This window comes from Bactrocera dorsalis, chromosome 3 (genome assembly GCF_023373825.1).
Source record: "Bactrocera dorsalis isolate Fly_Bdor chromosome 3, ASM2337382v1, whole genome shotgun sequence".
Taxonomy (NCBI): Eukaryota; Metazoa; Arthropoda; class Insecta; order Diptera; family Tephritidae; genus Bactrocera; species Bactrocera dorsalis.
Window position 1 is genome coordinate 55,968,609 of NC_064305.1, and position 19,625 is coordinate 55,988,233.

The following is a 19,625-nucleotide window of genomic DNA, read 5'->3' on the forward strand; positions in this document are numbered from 1 at the left end:
ACTCAACTCGAGGCAGACATCGCAGTCACAAATGATTTTGAGTACGACTTATGGACATATGACTGGATATCAGCTTATCTCCCACGTCTGCTTGCACGTATAGATGTATGGGAATATGTGGACATATAAGTGTATGTACTCATGTGGGTCTGCTCTGTATGCGCTCAACTTCAATTTCATAGTCTACTTGATGGTTGCGGCGTCAATAATGGCGCGCTGATTTCTCCACAACCAAACGCATATATAATATACATATGCATTTTGCCGTTGCCACCTGATGTTGCTCACGTGCAAATGTTGTAAGTCAAATTTGCGAGGTAGCATATTGTCAGCGTAGTGTTTCTGTCTCAATGGCCGAGCCGCTTTGCTGGCGATCGGCGGCAGCATCAATTTCAGTTAAAGCTTTAGTGCTCAACTTACATGCAACTCTTATATTTACATGCAGACATGCAGATTTCACATATACATATTTATGTATACTATATATTTTATGGTGTAGATAGTAGTCGTTTTACGTTATCTCTCGACTGCACACATTAATGTCGGTATTCTGCGTGAGACGATTGTCTCATGTCTCTAATAGTGACTATAGTAATTTAGTGATTCTGTTAGCCCGGGGGCTCTGTTTGGTATTCTGGGAAATAGAGTATTCTACTTTATAGTATACTACTATACTGTAACTGCCAGAATACCAAAATGAGACTCCTGACTAACAGAATCACTAAATTACTATAGTCACTATTAGAGACATGAGACAATCGTCTCACGCAGAATACCGACATAAAAGGTATTTAATATGTTTTCTCTAGACTTACTCTTTAAATGTTTGTATATACATAAGTATCTGTATGGTTTTTTGTTTGTAAGCTGGTGTTGTATGTGTGCTTTTATGGAAAATGTCAATCCTTTACTGGTGTCAGCCTTGTGATTGGCATATCATTTCGTTCTAGATGGAACTTTGGTTGATACACGTTATATTCTCAGGTAATATATGACAAAAGGAGACTAAAATCCGGAAGGGATTTTAATTAATAAATGATGACTATCAAGAAAGCCTATTTTTTTGGAATGCCCATGTGCATGCGTTTCCTTTTTTGATGAAAAAATTGTTATAACCGTGGCTATAATATTTTAGTAATACCCTAGTTTCGAGTCCGGAGGGTTTGAACTACGCCATCTATAAGAAAATAATGCAAGAATGCAAGTTTTATATTATTGCAATAAAAATGCTGATCAATAACAAATTTTGTAATGTATTTTTCTTTCATTCGTAATAATATAGACTATATGTATAATACGAAAGAAGAATAAGGCGGTTTTTCACTTTATTTCCACTGTCCAGGGAGCTTCTTCTATTGAATTCAATTCAATAAAATTGTTGTTTTAAAATGCATTTTTGTAAAAACAGTTCTCAACGCTAATCGTCCAAATGTCGTCTACATCAACATCCTCCAAATGAGGCATGAAAAAGTCACTAAATATTTCCATAGCGACTCCATTGAATGTAACATTGTCATTTGCCATTTTGGAAACAAAATGGACTGATCATTCTCTCTGCTCACATAGTACAAGTAGTGACTCTTTGAAGATGTTGTTGCGACTTAACATTGGCTTATGGCTTATCATCATTTCAAATGCGACAATTTTGTTATCCTGGTGTGGATGGCGGTTTTGGGGCCATTAACTGAATAATCAGGCCGATTGATGGTGGTTCGACTTCAATTCTTACTGGTGCTGAATTTTGTAAGCCCACCATCCACACCTTTCCCCCAAATATTCATGAAGTAAATTGTCAAAAATACATATTAATTATATATCTCATATACGTATTGTTCAATCAGGAAGAACGGATATATTCATATTCATTATGTGTGGGCTAAAGGAATGTATTGGCCGATTTCGACCATTTTTAGCGACCATTTTTTAGCAGTGTCTTGTCAGAACATTGAAAATTTTCTCATAAAATTCTTCACAGAATCGGAATCTTCAAGTGTTTAAGACAACACATGTCATATTATATGTTTACGCTATATAACATACATAGTAGATATTTCTACATCCGAATTAAGAATGAAAATATTATTGTTAATCATTAGAATTCATGTCATTGGGCAGGTATGCATTTCATATGCATTTACCGTCGCTTTTGTGGTCGAAAATCGGTGGACACAAATTTCGTTAAAATTTTTTTCTTTGTACTCTTTTCGCTAATTATATTAATTTGATCATTAAACTTTAAATGCAAATAGTTACTATATACTGAAGTGTGCTCTTTTCTGGATATTTTTTAATATCCAATAACCAAAGTATTTTGAGATCCTCTTGATATTTCCCGGGCATCTACTTCTCTTGTTCGCGCGAAAACCCATTCGTCGGAGTACAACTGTGCTAAATGCTACTTGGAAATCATCATTAGTGTTTAGTATGCACTATGAGTGAAATAAACTCCGCACTCCGAATTTCTATCGACCGACCAAACTGTCAACAAAGAATACTCTTTGAGCGTTATGCGTCGTTTGTGCGAAGCTATTCGTTAAAATAGGCTGCAATTATGGGCCGATAACTTTTAGATTCGCACCACGATAATGCACCGTGACCTACTGCATTAATTGGTCGTGATGTTTTCGCCAAATTTTCAACCAATACCGAGCCGCAACCACCGTAGTCGGCTGATTTAGCTCCGTGTGACTTCTGGATATTCAGCAAACTCAAACGGCCGCCCCGGAGAAGCCATTTTGAGCCAATTGAAGACATTAATCGTTAATCGTTACGCACATTGAAAGCTATTCTGGAAATTGACTTTAAGAACTGTTTCGACGATTGTAAAAAGACGTTGGCACAAGTGCATTGAGGTCAAGAGGGATTACTTAAATGGGACATCATTTCGAAAAATAAATTAAGAACTTTAAAAGTATGAACAAAGTCTTACTATGTTTTGCATAAGTACGGTTACAAGTTTAAGCCGTTATAACAATTAAACTATAACACATTAAAAAAAAAATTATTGAATAATAAATTTATTGAATGAGCGCTATACATAATTTTATTTGAATTGTTCAACTTTAAATTTTACCAAAACTCTCAAATCTTTTAGCCATTGATCGCTAGCAACCCACACAGTTTCTATTGGTAGTAACGATGCTTCTCGAATCAAGCACATTTCCCTATGTTTCTGTGAGATATTCGACAAACCACGTTCTCCATAAGAATCGACACACACCACCTCTTCGTCGATTTCAAAGCTGCTTTCGACAGAACGAAAAGGAGCTGTCTTTATGCCGCGATGTCTGAATTTGGTATTCCCGCAAAACTAATACGGCTGTGTAAACTGACGTTGACCAACACCAAAAGCTCCGTCAGGATGATATTGATATCATCGGCCTCAACACCGGCGTATTTAGTTCTGCTTTCTCCAGACTGGATAAGGAAGTAAAGCAAATGGGTCTGGCAGTGAACGAGGTCAAGACGAAATATTTCCTGTCATCAAACAAACAGTCGTCGTACTCGCGACTTGGCTCTCACGTCATTGTTGACAGTCAAGTCGTAGATAATTTCGTCTGTCTTGGAACCAATATAAACGCCACCAACAATGTCAGCCTGGAAATCCAACGCAGGATAACTCTTGCCAACAGATGCTACTTCGTGTAGAGGCTTGGACGATGACAACAACTGATGTGTCGACTTTGCGAGTTTTCGAGAGAAAAGTTCTGCGAAAGATTTATGGTTCTTTGCGCGTTGGTCACGGCGAATATTGAATTCGACGGAACGATGAGCTGTATGAGATATACTATGACATAGTTCAGCGAATTCAAATAACGCGGCTACGCTGACTAAGTTATGTTGTTCGAATGGACTAAATCACTCCAGTTTTGATACAACTCTACGCAATACCCACCGGGGGAAGCAGAGGTAGAGGAAGACCTCCACTCCGTTGGAAGGACCAAGTGGAGAAGGACCTGACTTCGCTTGGAATATCCAATTGGCGCCACGTACCGAAAAGATGAAACGACTGGCGCGCGGTTGTTAACTCGGCTATAATCGCGTAAGCAGTGTCTACGCCAATAAAGAAGATAGTCTCCAGATCTGATCGCTAACTATAGTCTAAGGGCTTCAAATATGGATTTCCAGATGGCTAATTTCCTACAGTTACGAGACTAGAGATAGGATTAAAGCCGTTGCTTTCATGTAGATATCATTTTGATTAAATAAGTTGGTATTAAACTGTTCAATATATCTACTCACTTGACCTCATTTTCTGTTGCCTAAGGGTCTTTGCAGAAGCTGCTAAAATTCAATTCTGCTTATGAAAACAATCACGACTATACGTGTGGAGCTAAAGAATCCCCACTCCGTTGTTTTATTTAAATAAAAGTTCTTATGCTTTAAAAAACGCCTTTGCATTTAAATTAATAATTAAATTTGTTGATAAATTTGAAATATTAACATTTAATTGAGCTAAATCGTGTTGTCATCCATGATTATTTGCAGTTTTTAAATCGTTACAGTGTGCCTTGCATTTTTGTCACGCGTCATTATTCTATGCAATTATGATAACAATTTAATTCCAAATTTCTGACTAAACGGCGCACCTGCAGAGAAAAGCTTACGGTCTAATTATATAGGCACATGCGAGTATCCCTCTGCAGCCACGAAAAGAATACATTCACATAAAACCGAGCGTTTTAGTAGGGTGAGTGATTGCGATTTGAGTGGACTGGAGACACTGTGCAGCCATTAGACATCATTTAAGGCTAATTAAAGTGGCGACATGTCAAATAAAGGCATAAAAGGTTAAAAAATTGGGGTCAGTAGTAAACGCGAAAGCCTTTGCATTTCACTGGCAAGTAAAATAATGTGAATTTTAATTAAATATAAACGAGTGAGTGATTAAAATATGAAAATTGCCGCTTTTTTAGATGCCAGCGAGTGCTTGATTACATACATACATATACCGTAATTGTGCGCGCAAATATGCATGCTTATTGCAATAAAGATAAGAACGCGCGGCTGAGCTCGCGTGTCCAAGCACTTGTCATAACTAAAAGCTGAACATCACCAAAGCAACAAATATGCATATGGTACAACAACTAATAGCAGCTGGTTGACATAGCGCTTAATGGCTTTAAAATTGTGGTGAATGCTTTTTAGTGCGAGGCAAGAAAAAAAAGAAAAAAAGGGAGAAAATGAAACAAGGTAATCCAACTTCATTACATTTAAGTACCGCAGAGCGCGTGATGATGAACACACCCTACAAACCCCAAATGTATAGAAACATGTGTTTGCGCGCATTGTTTTTGGGGCTCTCACAGTTAGCGCTTACGCACAGTGCAGGTGCCATATACATGCAACGTGACTTAATTTAATTTTACTATTAATTAAACTCAGCGCGTTGCTATGTGTGCTTCCGAGCACTATATTTGATGGAAGTGCTGTCGCTAACTGCCACACACGCCTACAATTACCATTAACCCACTGCCGTTATTTATATGCATGCCCTCCTTCTCAACGCCGAGTCACTCATTAGTGCATATCTTCGCACAATTAACGAAAATTATAAATGAAAAGTCACACCGTTGTGTCCGTTCCTGTGCGGCGCCCCATTCGGCTCAACTGGCCACAGCGCGCTAACACATTTGGGACCCACCTTTCATATTCACACACACTCGCTTTCATATGCTCAAATAATTACGTGTGTGTGTGTATTGTCGTAATTATATTAAGTATACTCAAATTTGTGGTTCTGGCGGCCTGTTAATGTCACCCTCAGTGTCAATTTTTACATATGAGGATTTAAGTAACGGTTACACCTTAAATACTCGCACTGTGCACTTCCTACTTTTTGACATCACTAATTGTAAGCAAATTATGTATGTAATTTTGTATACTTAAAATATGTAATTAATTTAGGTTACACTTTACCCCATAAACCACATAGGCCGGTGATATCATAAATTACAGGCAAAGAAAATGTGAATGAAATGAATAAGCAACAAGTACAGACGGTATGGGAGCTCACGCAGTGGTTGGCCACTACGGGTTATTCTGGCAGCGTCAAAAGTTTCTTTCATTCCATTTTTTTAACAATAGCGTTTTAATTAAAACAAGAACGGTTGGCATTCTTTATTCCTGTGTCAGTACATTCTATGCCATTATCTATGGAACTCGATTTCTTTTGCATATCCACCATAGGCACGCTTGAAGTCCAGGCGCTGAACCAATTTTCTACGGTTTTCGGCCGATATTGCTGCAATTTCACGTTCGATATTCTCACAAAGTTAATCAGTCGTCACTGGCTTGTTGGCATAGACCATAGACTTGACGTAACCCCACAAGAAGTAGTCTAACGGCGTCAAATCCCGCGACTGAGGCGGTCAATTGACTGGGCCGTTTCGTGGGGTTTCAACAAAGCGATTGTGACATTCGCAGTGTGGTTTGCGGCACCGTCCTGTTGGAAGAACATATTGTCCAAGTCCATATCATTCAATTCGGGCCAAATATATTCGGTAATCATTGAGCGGTAGCGATTGCCATTCTCAATATCGTGCCGATCTTGATCATCATGGAAGAAGTAGGGCCCAATGACGCTGCCCGCCCATAAACCGCACCAAACCGTAATTTTTTCAGAACATAAAAGTAATTTATGTAGTACGTGTAGTTTGCTGCCTGATCAATAACGCATATTTTGCTTATTGACGAAGCCATTCAGCTAGAAATGAGCCTGATCACTAAAGATAATTTTTAGATGAAAACACAGATAACTTTCAAGTTATTGCTCAGCCTAATTCACGAACATACGACGATTCTGGTGGTTCGTGCGGCTTCAGTTCTTGCGTCAATTTGATCTTGTAAGGATGTAGGCCAAGATCTTTTCCCAAAATTCACCACAACGACGTCACAGGGATGCCCATATTTAAGGTTTCCTCAATTGATGGCAGCAAGCTTCTTTGTCTCATTTGCAAAGGAACATTTTTTAATGTGCCTGTGGTTAAAAACTTTTCCACTGGATGCTCAGTTGTTGATTTGAAAGAACGATTATAACGACTATAAATTGGACGTAGTGTTCTTAAAGTTGAGGCCACTGACTCCAAATTTCGGTAATAAATTTCAAGAATTTCGACTCGTTGTTGGATCGTATATCTTTCCATAATGAAATGGCAAACCTTACTGTAGAGAAATGTCAGAAAGGCGGGAATAATATGACGTCGTTTGCTGTTCCTTTCAGTCTAGTTTTGTAGCGTCCCTATTGAAAAATCCTTTAGTAGAACTTCCAAAGACCTTCAAATTTTGAACTCCTGTAGAAGAGTTTTTGCCTTAAAGTGGGGTTTATGAAACCACATGGTCTGTTGGCGTGTTATTATCTTCTTCTTTACTGGCGTAGACACCGCTTACGCGATTATAGCCGAGTTAACAACAGCAAGGCTGTCGTTTAGTTTTCATTGGTACTGTTTTTACGTGGTGGGTCCCAAACCCAGTGCACAACCCTGCGGAGGGAAGGTTTCGCCTTCTCACTTTAGCTCGCCTTCAAACGGATATTCTTAGGCTACCCAGAGGATACTTGGTCAAAGATCGGAAGTCGTGAACTGCTTGAGTCATATGTAAAAGAATCGTTTCTGGCCACTCCCAAGTGAATGGCGATCAGAGAACTTTCCGCACTTGTGTGAACTTCAACACATGACTCCATCCTGAGCGTGTTATTATGCTCAACTTTATTATTGGACTCGGACTAAATTTGCAATGTGCGAAATCTATCTATATGCAGAAAGCAGCTTCAAACTAAATGATTATAAGTAATTCTTTCAGGCAGAAGCTGTTGGCACAATAAAAGCTCTAAACATCTCTCTAACCAAAAAGTACACAAACCTTCTAGAGCCAAGCTACAATTAGGACTTTCCATAGCACATGTATTAAGTCTCACTGAAAGGTGCCCTAGAAACCTGCAACACTAGGAACACAGGGCTTACCACAAAGATACTGTGGGATCTGAGGTTGAGGAGACGCTGGAACATTACCTTTGTGATTGCTTTCAGGCTTCGGCCGGTTGAGTTAGTATGTCTTCCAGTCTTCTCAGTGCACCAATTTAAAAGAGTGAGCTTAAGCGGATACTACTCAGGAGCACAATGGGTGAAATAATGGCCTTAGTGCGGCTGTCTGTGGTTTGGCGCTCCTGCTGCTCACTTTTCAATCAATTATCCACATACTATGAGCTTATACTTCAAGCTTATTAAGAACGGTTGCAAATCTTTCTGCAAAAAAAATATTTTTTTTTAATTGAAGATAGCGTATCACTTTCGGTAAAGTAATTTCCTCAAAAGTTAGAGCTCTTAAAGCGACAACTGCCATTTCCTAATCACTAACACTTTAGTAACCGGTGAGAAGCAAGTTTGCTGAAACTTCGGCCACTAAACCAGCGAACTTATTTACGACTTTACCGAAGAAAGTGGTAGCACAAAACGAGCATGCAAATGTGCTATTTCTAAACCAAAAATAATGTTGCACTAAATTTCCACTATTTGTTTCACGGCCAACTGCATAAAGTAACCGCTTTTACGAGGTAATTCTGTGGCAAGTATGCGTCCTTCTTATTAGCTGCCACTACCACTGCAGTTGTGACTCAGGAGTGCCTAAGACTGACAACCAGAGAGAGAGAGATTAACGTGGTAATGCCGGCAAAGCGGTGACATAATTACTGTCAAGGTAATCAACATGTGTGTGTAGCTCGGTCCCCCTTCCACCTGTACACGAACACACATATGCAATGCCTGTGTTCGAGTTGAGTCGGCTTGTTCAAGCAGCTAAAAAAACGAACGAAAGGCTAAGTTGGTCAAACTAGTGGCAGACGAAACTGTGACGAAGTTTTCAACACACTTGCGCACCTCTCTGCGCTGCAACATACGTGCCACATGCACATGTGTTGGATCGCAACTTGCTGGCGAGCGCTGCAACGCGCTGCGAGTAAACATCGACAGCATTTTAGCACAAGTTGACCTTTAAGTTGTGCACACGCCAATTTCCCCAAGTGGCTAAAGTTTTGCCAGCAACTTTATGTGTCTTGTGTAGTTGCTCGAATGCACCGCAATGTACACACCAGACACACACATACACATGCGTGCGTGCGCAGTCAAGCACGATGTAACTAGTTGGCTGCTAAGAAAACGCAAGGAATGCTAAAAGGCAAATATGCACCCAAACACTCACACACACACAAACATACATGTGAGCGCACGCAGACGATGGATGCAACGAGTCAAGCCACAAAATGCAATTTTCGCCCAAAAGTTCCAGCTTTGCTTGCAAAGTGGCATAGTTTCAGGTCTCTTTCCACCTTCGGTTGCACTTGTCGCCGTTTCCGCCGGGGCCGTTGTCGTCAATTGTTGCATGCAGCTAGTTATGGTGGCGCGATTTCAGGCGGCAAGCCACAGCCTAGTCCCTTCCCCCCTTTGGCATCTTGCTGGCTTTCCGTGCGTTGCTAACCCTTAGGTAAGTCACCACATATATTTCTATATATGTATATTGCATGTGGCATGCATGTGTGCGTGTGCCCGCAGTCAACATGTAGTCCTTGTGTTAATAGTGTTTGAGTTGCAACGCAGTTGGTGACCCTAAAGTGCACCAACCACTGCTGTATGTGTGAGTGTGTGTGTATGCAAGTGCATGTGGCGCCATCAGGTGGTAAATGTTCGAAACTCATTTAACCAAAGTGCATCATCGCGGCAAAGCTAACGCTATGCAATGTTTACACATCTACTCTCATATTTATGCAAGCCAAAGTGTATGCATGTGTGTATGTATGCGTGCTCCCTTGCCAACAGGCGGAGCGCCACAACAAATACTCAAATAAGTTGATTACCTTTTTGCATTTCGGACGAGGGGAGGCGAGTACGTGCGCCTACAAACACACACACACATATCATTCATATATGTATTAGGGTGAGCCAAAAGAAATTTTGTTTCTTTATTTACAGAAAAATAAGGAAAATTAGATAAATATTTGTAAAACCAAGAAAAAACGGTAAGTTTGGCTGCATCGAAGTTATAATGCCCTTCATATGTGCAAGTTTTTTACAAGAACTTGATTCCATTCATTCTTCCTTGATCATTCGATCATAGTCATCCCAACCAAACAATTTCTTCGACGATTGATTTATTGCTCTAGGCAATAGATCATGCCAAATTTCCTGAAGATATCTTGTCATATGATAAAGTTTATCGTACAAGCACTTGCTGTAGTGAACCGATGTCGGCGGTTCTGATAAAGGAGCAACTTCTTAGGGAGAAAATAACGCATGTATAATTTCAGATCGACAACTGACAAACTGAGAGACTAGTTCTCGTAAATACACACAGACCGACATGGCTAAATAGACTCAGCTTGTATGCTAATCATTTGTACAAAACTGTATGTTATAAACTTTGTAAAGCCTCTAACATTTTCTTCTGTTCAGGGTATAATTATCTTTTGCGATTCAAGGTTGGACTCTGACCTCGATTAAACGAGTCTACTTAGCAAGAAATCATTCAGTCCTTTTTTGTATATCGTAAAATTCCCAACAAAAGTATTTTTTGATAATCGCTTTGCAATGATTTCGCACAATATCAAGTACCCAGTAAAACAGAAAAAATATAAAAGATTTTTTTGGTCCACCCTAATATGTTTGCACTACAGTAAAGCTCTTTACATTTATTTGCCTAAAAAATGAGTAAAATAAAAGCGAAAAGCTAAGCAGTTCGATGTGCAGTTCACGTTCCGGTAAAATGTTTAGCTGTAGAGCTTTAGCGTTTTACTTGCGAAATATGCCAGTTGCATGTATTGCATATAAAATGCTTTTGGGTCAAGGCAAACAGAGAGTGCCCGCTTGCTATACCTTCTCACTTACTGTGATACCGTTAAAGGGCAAATAATTTACTATGCCTTTTAATATACGCAATTTAAGTAAAACATTGCAGTATTCGACTTTTTCGTGTTATTACTACACTATTGATATAAGAGATGTATTTAAAGCTTCTACTTTCTTATACATAAATTAATATTTAATAGAAAAATATCTGAAGAAGTTGGTTGTTCAGTAAATTTAAAATCTGCGTGACAACAATCACAGTATCCATGAGACTGGAGCTGACGCGTGATATGAACTTAACCAATTGGGCCAAATTAAAAATACGGGTAATGGGAATTTAAAGAAATAACCGAGAACTGGAAGGAATTACAAGGTCTACACTGAATTAATTTATATTCACCGTAGGTTTATGTCATATTAAAGTCACAAATACAACGAAATTTTCTATTTTCCGGGCGTTAATTTATTACAGCCTGCTGTAGATTTTTTGCTTAATACCAAAAAGGCATTTTATTGCAAATTTCCTGCTGCAGTTCGGAGAAACTCAATACGTTTGCAACTTGTGTCCCCAAATCCTCAATGCTCAGCCTCTCTGTAAATTTGCAACAACAAACTGGTCATCAGTCATAAAAGGAGTCAACGGAACCTTTGTTGGAGCATCATTTTATTAATAAAATAAATTTGTTGCTAATTTCTCTCATTGCTGAAGTTAGTTCACTAAGAAGTGAAAGCTTGAAGGCACTCTCATTAATCCAATAACTATATGATGATCGAAATTCCTTGTGAGTAAAGCTTAGCGAATTGAAATCAGAGATCTGCAATGTTCAGAACAAATCAGTATCGAATGCTTACTCTGCTGCCAACTCCACCCTCACTAGTGCCATTGTTGTTGGTGCAAATGCTTCTCTGTCTAACGTTGCTGTTTCTGCTTCTGTTGATAATGTAAGTGTGGATTATCTCGCTTCCGCTGCCGCAATCTTAAATTTAGGTTCGAAATAGATTTTATTGGTACTTGCATCTACACACTGAGTAATCGATATCGCAATTGCGTGAAAATTAAATTAATTAATTTATTTATTCACATATTCACCAACTGCTTTACCTGCAGTCGATACCGATGCTGTTAAATTTGTCAATACATATGCTGAAGCTGTTATTGGGAATGTCAATGTCGCTCACTCGAAAGCCATTGCCAAAAAAAATTCAAATGTTGCTCCTAAGCCAGATCGCATTAATGTCGCTGTGAATACTACTCAATCGGGTGCCTTTGATTGTACCGTGAGTGATTCTGTTAATCTCTTCAATTTCAATTGCAGAGTACTTTCTTTGAATATTGCTGCGATCTGAAAATATTTTTCATAACACTCAAATTTCAGTATGAAAAACATTTTTATTTGTAAAGGGTAGTTTAGTATAGCAACCGAGGTAAATTTTATTTCTGGTTTTTAATAAACAAAGTATTGAATCTTTTGTTTAAGTCATGGTGTCTAGTTAAAAAGGTAATAAGTAATTGTAATTTAAATTCACACGAAAAATATATTTTGCGGTGTTGGTAAGACTATCGTTAATTACTACTATACGTAATAACTATGAGCGCCATCTGTGTACCGGTACACCCTCAGTAGTGCGTTGCGATTTTTACAATTGTCTCAAGTTTTGTATTTCTAACCAAATTTGATGTATGGAATAATTGCGAATGTTGGAAAAGGCTTACAGTGGTTCAGTTTTATCGAACTTATGAGTGGTACAAAATATTAAAAGACGGTCGAGAGACCGTTGAGGTAATGTCTCGTTCTGGACGACCTTCGACCTCTTCAGCTCATCAAAATGTTAAAAGAAAAGTGAAGGACATGGCTAGAGAGATGGCAAGAGAGCTCGACATCTTCTTATTTTTGGGTATGAAAAAGCATTCTTGCTCGACTTGTCTCGATAAAGCTAAATTGTATTCAAAAAGTGTTTTGGACGTACCTGGTCGTGCGAATTCCGATCCTACATTCATGGAGAGCAATATAACTTCCGATGTGACATGGGTTTATAAGTTTGACTTGCAAAAAAGTCAATAACCGCCGAATTGGAGGGGAAAAAACGAGCCGCAACAAAAAACAGGACGTCAAAGCCGCTCAAAAATCATGACAATGTTCATTGTTTTTGTTACATATTCGTGCATCAGGATAGACGGTCAATAAGAAGTTCTATTTGGTCATATTGAGGTCTTTACGTAAGAACATCCGGCGACAATGACTTTAATTGTGGAAGAACAGTTCATGGATTTTAAACGATGATAATGCACAACAACATCCAGCCTATTACATAACACTAGTCTAACTACATATATGTGGTTTCAGGAAGTATATTTAATAATCTGCTAAACCTTACTGGCAGGTAAAACCAAAGATCTTAAAACTTTATTACACCATTTTATTTCAAACTGCGGCCCTGTGCACACAAAAACATTCAATTAAATTTTTACAATAATTATCTACTCGCATAACTCTACCGCATTCGCCGCCCTACTTTGTAGCTCACCACTGCGTATGAGTAATGCACCCGTCGCGGCGTTTGGCTGGCTTTCTTTGCATCTTATTGCTATTATCATCTTTCTTCGCTACCACAATTAGCACAGCAAGTTTTACTGCGCTTAAGTTGCTTTTTAGCCCGGCTCATCGTATTTCATCATCAGCAGCAGCGGCCGCGGCCGCCGAGGCGTCAGTGGCACCAACAGCAAGCAATCTTCCCGTAACCGCCTTTTAGCTGCAGCAGTTGATCTCGTCGGTAATCTTAAAAGCCAGCAAATTTTCTTGGCATCACATTGCTTGTTGGCTTGCGTGCTAAAGCTGATGTTACTGTTTGTTGTCGTTACAGGCAATTAGCTGCATGAAAATATTATATTTTAGTTGCAGGAAAATTTATACCGGCAATATGGTGAGTTCATGTTAACTGATTTATTGTGCGCTTTTTATGTTATACAAGGAAACGGGAACGGCACAGCGCTAACTAGTTCCTAGTGAATATCATATATTCTCGGCTTCACTTAAATTTAACTGATTTTCCTTCGTCTTAAATTCCAGTATTCTCAGTTGACTTTTAAATCCAATTATAAAACTGTAGTTTACTTGATTTTTCTTTATTCGACGAAACCGATTTGTCCTCAAGAAAACGTTAATTAATTTCATTTTGCAAGAACTTGTGATTTTAATTAAAACATTTTCTAACAAGAAGAGAATTAAATCAAATTCGTTGCGACGCAACAAACTCAATACAAAAACACTTGCAGATATCTACCAAACGGCCGTGTAGCAGCTGCACATATGGTGACACACTTTGTTGGCATGCTAAGAAACATACATATAATTTGTACATATGTATAAAGACGAGGGCGGTGGGATAGTACTCTTCCACACCGTAACTCGCAAAATAAGTTTGCTGCCGTCAGCTAAATCAGACTAATATACGTATTGTTGTTTTAGAATAGAAGCTAGACGTATAGAAGCGGACGCCACGGGAATGTCAGAGAAATGGAAAAATAGGAATATGGATTGGTGATTTGAACCATATTTTTGGAAGAGAGTTCCAGCAATGAAATCAAAGAGCGCTTGGATGCTGTTTATGCTGCCTCTTCTCCTTCGGTGGCGACTTCCGAAATTGTTTAAGCTAGCGTCAAAGTAGTGGTATGAATAATACGACTTCTACGGGTCAGAGAAAACTGATTATCCACAGTGGCAGTGTACCAATTCGCCGTCGTCCATCTATCCTATTCTCGTATCACTCCCATCTTTCCTCTGCGAATGGTAGGCACCTTGTCGTGGTGCAGGGGCTTAAACCGCAGCACAGCACGGCATCTCCCATCCGCCAGGGTTGATGCTGCTTAGCATCTCCCCTGTGGGATGGCAGAAGCCGCATGTGCGCGGTGACCAAGAGCTACCACCTCCTAATCCAGGGTGTCATGCGACCCGTGCCCATTGGATGATTTGCAGCCAGGAGGTAAATTCGGCTGTATTCGAACGGAGCCTTCCCAACACCGGGCCGCCTTGGGAAGTAACGGTGGCCTTACTGCGTCAAGGGGCTCTGGCGCAGCGGACTCTTCGGATTCCCCTTTCCAAGATTAGACCGGGAGGCCTACAACACGGGCCGAACGGTCGTACGACCAAGATGATTCAACAACAAAACCAAGAAACAACCAAAGAGACAACGGCAACAACTACGGCAACAACAACGGCAACAACCGAATCGACAACAACAACAACAACAACGAAAATCGGAGCAACAAGCAGAAGCAGCGGCAACAGTAGTACCGCAAGCAAGAGTGGCCCAGGAACTAGAAAGAAGTATAGGTTCCTGGATGCCCTGTCGCCTGATGAGCGAGCACTCTTTGAGGAGCACGCACGCGATGATGACGAGGCGCCCTCTTGCAGCGGTACACAGCGTAGTGAGTCCACTAGGACCACGGTAAATCGCGCAAATGCTGCCCCCGCAACCCCCTTGAGCAGGATCGACGGCAAAGAGGAGGGTGGTTTCACGAAAGTGGAATCTAGGGGTGAACGCAAACGGAGACGGCAACGAGGGAACATTCCACGTACCCCGGAGCAAGGACAGCCAGGAGGTCATGGCGATCCTCGCAGAGCAGGAATGAGCGGAGCCACTCTTAAGTGGTACCTTAGGTTCCTGGAGGACGGCATGACACCAGAGTCAGCTGAAAAGCGGGCTCTGAGTAGGAGCAGTGGGAACAATCCCTCTGCCAACAACGCACAGCGCACAGGTGCCAACGGTGGATCGGCGGCAACGAGACGCAGAAATCGTAGGCGTCGCCGAGCTCACGCTGCCTCGCTTGAGGGAAGGAGCGAAGCAAAGCCGGCACCCCAGGAGGCACCTAGAATTGAGAAGAGGAAGAGCGGCCAAATCACACCTCAGGAGCCACCCAGACCAAAGAGGGTAAGAGAGGACAAGCCACAGGAGGCCAGTGGAAAGCGCTCCAACCCCAACCAGCAGCCGGTAAGAAATGCAAGCCGCAAATATGCAGAGGCTGTGAGCAGCATTCGGATGGCTGTGCTGCCCCGCAACTACCCGGCGGAGGCCCTGGGGTCCGAACAATTAACGGCTCTCCAGGACTGCATCGTGGATGCCCTATGTGTCGGCAAAGGCTTCACCGGAGCCTTCAACGGCATATTTTTCAAGGGCGGCATGCTGCTGGTTGACTGCCAGGAGGAGAAGTCGGCCACTTGGCTTCAAGAGATCACACCAAAGCTGGAAGGTTGGAAGGGTCCGGCCCTGTGCGTAAGAAGGGGCGACGAGATCCCTCAACTGTACAGCATGGTGGCGTTCTTCCCGAGAAGCGCAGACAAAGGCTACGACACCGCGCTCAATCTGGTAAATAACCAGAATGAAGGTTTAAGTACCTCGGCGTGGAAGGTCGTAGCTAGTAAAATTGAAGGTTCCGGGTGGAACCTCAATATAACGATTGACGACGAATCCTACAAATACATCCGGCAGAGGGGATTCCGGCTAAATTTCCGCTTCGGGAAAATAATTATGAGGCCATGGAGGCCCAAGACCACGTCGTCAATCCAGGGTGCTACGACAGGGACGACCGAATCAACAGCTCCACCCGAAACCCGCCAAGCAGCGCATGAGGCAACTGCGGCTGTGGTTTCAGGAGAGCAAATGGAGACCCCCAACGAGCCCATCCCGGCTGTGCAGTGTGAGACCACCGCCGCGGGTGTAGAAAGCAGCAAGGAGCCCCCCATCGAGCAAGGAGGCACGCTGCCATCAACCCAGGAGCTTCTGGAGGGGCTGGAGATGCAGGTCGAGGAAGAGGTTGTGGACGAAGACCTGTCTCTCACCGAACCGGTCCTATAAGCTCCAGAACCGGCATGGAAGTGGCTCAGGTGAACCTACATCACGCATCGGCGGCCTCGGCAGTCATCGTGAAGAGGTTCATCTCGGATAACCTGAGCATCCTTCTAATCCAGGAGCCCTGGGTTTTCAGAGGAGAGGTAAGAGGCCTCAACACGAGTAATAGCAAGGTAATCTGGGATCTCTCTAGCGAGAGACCCCGTTCCTGTGTAGTCGTTAGAGCCGATATAGACTTTTTCTGTATTTCAGAGTTTCTAACGCAAGATCTGGTGGCTGTGCAGGTGAAGGACAAGGAGGGGTCGGACTTTGTCATGGCGTCCGCGTACTTCCCGGGTGAGACAGCTACGGCACCCCCCCCATCGATACTCAGTTTGGTGGAGTATTGCAGGGCCAACAATCTTCCCCTGACCTTAGGATGCGATGCCAATGCGCATCATACGGAATGGGGTAGTACGGACTGCAACGTGAGGGGTGAGTCACTTCTTGAGTTCATACTTAGTAATAGCATTAGTATAGAGAATGTAGGGTGTGAACCAACTTTCGTAACAAGTGTTCGCAGTGAGGTCCTAGACATCACCCTAAGCAACGACAGCATGACCGGGTTGATCTCACAGTGGCGGGTATCAACAGAGCCCTCAATGTCGGATCACCGGATCATTCGTTTCGTTCTGGGGGTGAGTGTCGGGGACCGACCTCCGATTCGTACCCCGCGTAATACGAACTGGGGTATTTTCGTAGAAACCTTAAGTAACAATATAAGCATAAATGTGGAGGGGCAGACGGATGGCAGGTCGACCACAGATGGACTGGAGAGCAGACTGAGTGCCATAAACCAGTCCATTGTGGACGCCTATCATTGCGCCTGTCCACTAAAAGCGACCACCAGTAAACTTAGCTGCCCCTGGTGGTCCAGTAGACTCTCGGCCCTCAGACTTAAGGTGCGCAGGCTGTTCAATAGAGCCAAGCGCACAGGGGCCTGGGAAGAATACAAACGGCACCTAACAGCCTACAACAAGGAGATTAGGTCTGCCAAGTTGAACAATTTCAGGAGATTCTGTGACAGCGTCTCCTCGACCCCAGAGGCAGCTCGACTGCACAAGGCGTTGTCGAAGGGTAAGACACAGTATCGTCCATAAAGAGACAAGACGGGACATATACGACGAGCGCGGGGGAAAGGGCAGAAATTCTCCTACAAACGCACTTCCCGGAGACAGTTCCAGTGAACCAAATTCCAACCTCGGTCACACGTAGGCCGGATCGCTCAGACTGGCTGACTGCAAGGAAGCTTTTCACTGCAGACTCGGTCAGGTGGGCACTGGCCTCCTTTGCAAGCTACAAGTCACCGGGAGTGGACGGCGTCTTCCCGGCCCTGTTGCAGCAGGGTATGGATATTCTCCTACCACACCTGTTAGGGCTGATGAGGGACAGCCTGGCGTTGTCGTATATCCCTGAGCTATGGAGAACTGCAAAAGTAATTTTCATCCCCAAGATAGGGAGGAGAGACTATTCACTAGCGAAATCGTTCCGGCCTATAAGTCTCACATCCTTTATGTTGAAAGGGATGGAAAAAGTTATAGACAATCATATTAGATCGGAGGCGCTAAGGATCGCACCCCTGCATGCCAGACAACATGCGTACAGAGCGGGCAGATCTACAAACACTGCTCTGTACCAACTCACATCTGAACTGCAGGATTCGCTGGATAATGGCGAAGTTGCGATCTGCGCCTTCCTTGACATTGAGGGTGCCTTTGATAATGCGTCACACGTAAGCGTGATCAGGGCACTCGAGAGAAGGAACGTCAACCCCCGATACGCAGATGGATTGAAGCCCTTCTGCGCACGAGGGTTGCGGAAACAACTATAGGAGACAGCAAGATTCGTCTTGGCACCACGAGGGGCTGCCCACAAGGTGGTGTGCTGTCTCCTCTGCTTTGGAGCCTAATAGTGGACGAACTACTTGAGCTTCTCACCAGCAATGGAATCCGCTGTCAGGGATATGCGGACGACATTGTCATAATGGCGAGAGGCAGATTTGAGAACACTCTCTGTGACATTGTCCAAAGGGGCCTGAATCTGGCGAAAGGATGGTGCATCACGGTAGGGCTAAACATCAACCCAACAAATAACACCGTGATCCCATTCACTAGGCGGAGATCTCTTCCGGGCCTGAGGCCCCTAACAATTGGAGGCACAGAAGTGGAAATGTCAAGGGAGGTCAAATTCCTTGGCCTCACCTTAGACTCAACGTTAAGATGGAGCAGGCATTTGGACCTAACGATGTCCAAAGCAACCAGAGCAATTATGATATGCAGACGCCTGGCCGGCAGATCATGGGGTTGCAAGCCATATATCATTAGATGGCTGTATACCATGATAGTAAGGCCCATCATCACCTATGGAGCGGTTGCTTGGGCCCACAAAGCAGCACAGTCTTCTGTGATTCAGAGACTATCAAAGCTGCAGAGACTTGCATGTGTCTGTGCTTCGGGGGCAATGCGCACATGCCCTACGGTGGCACTGGAAGTCATACTAGAGCTCACACCGCTGCATCAGGTGATCAAGTTAGCAGCAAAACACACCATGCTGCTAATGTCAGCAGAAGGCTGTGGAAGAGGGAAAATAATGTCGTCTAAACAGATGGACGCACTAGCGGAAAGCACACCGCTGGCCCTCCTTCCAAGAGACAGCACAACGAAGAAAATAAACTTCAAGAAGAACTTCAAAGTAACCTTAGGCAGCAAGACGGAGTGGAACGATTCCACTCTAGAAAAACTGCTGGAAGACAGTACCATTCAGTGGTACACTGATGGCTCAAAAACACCGGAAGGAATTGGGGCAGGTATTGCGGGTCCGCATACTAAGCTGTCCATACCTATGGGATGCTTCCCAAGCATCTTCCAGGCTGAAGTTTTTGCCATCAGTCAGTGCGCCGAAGTT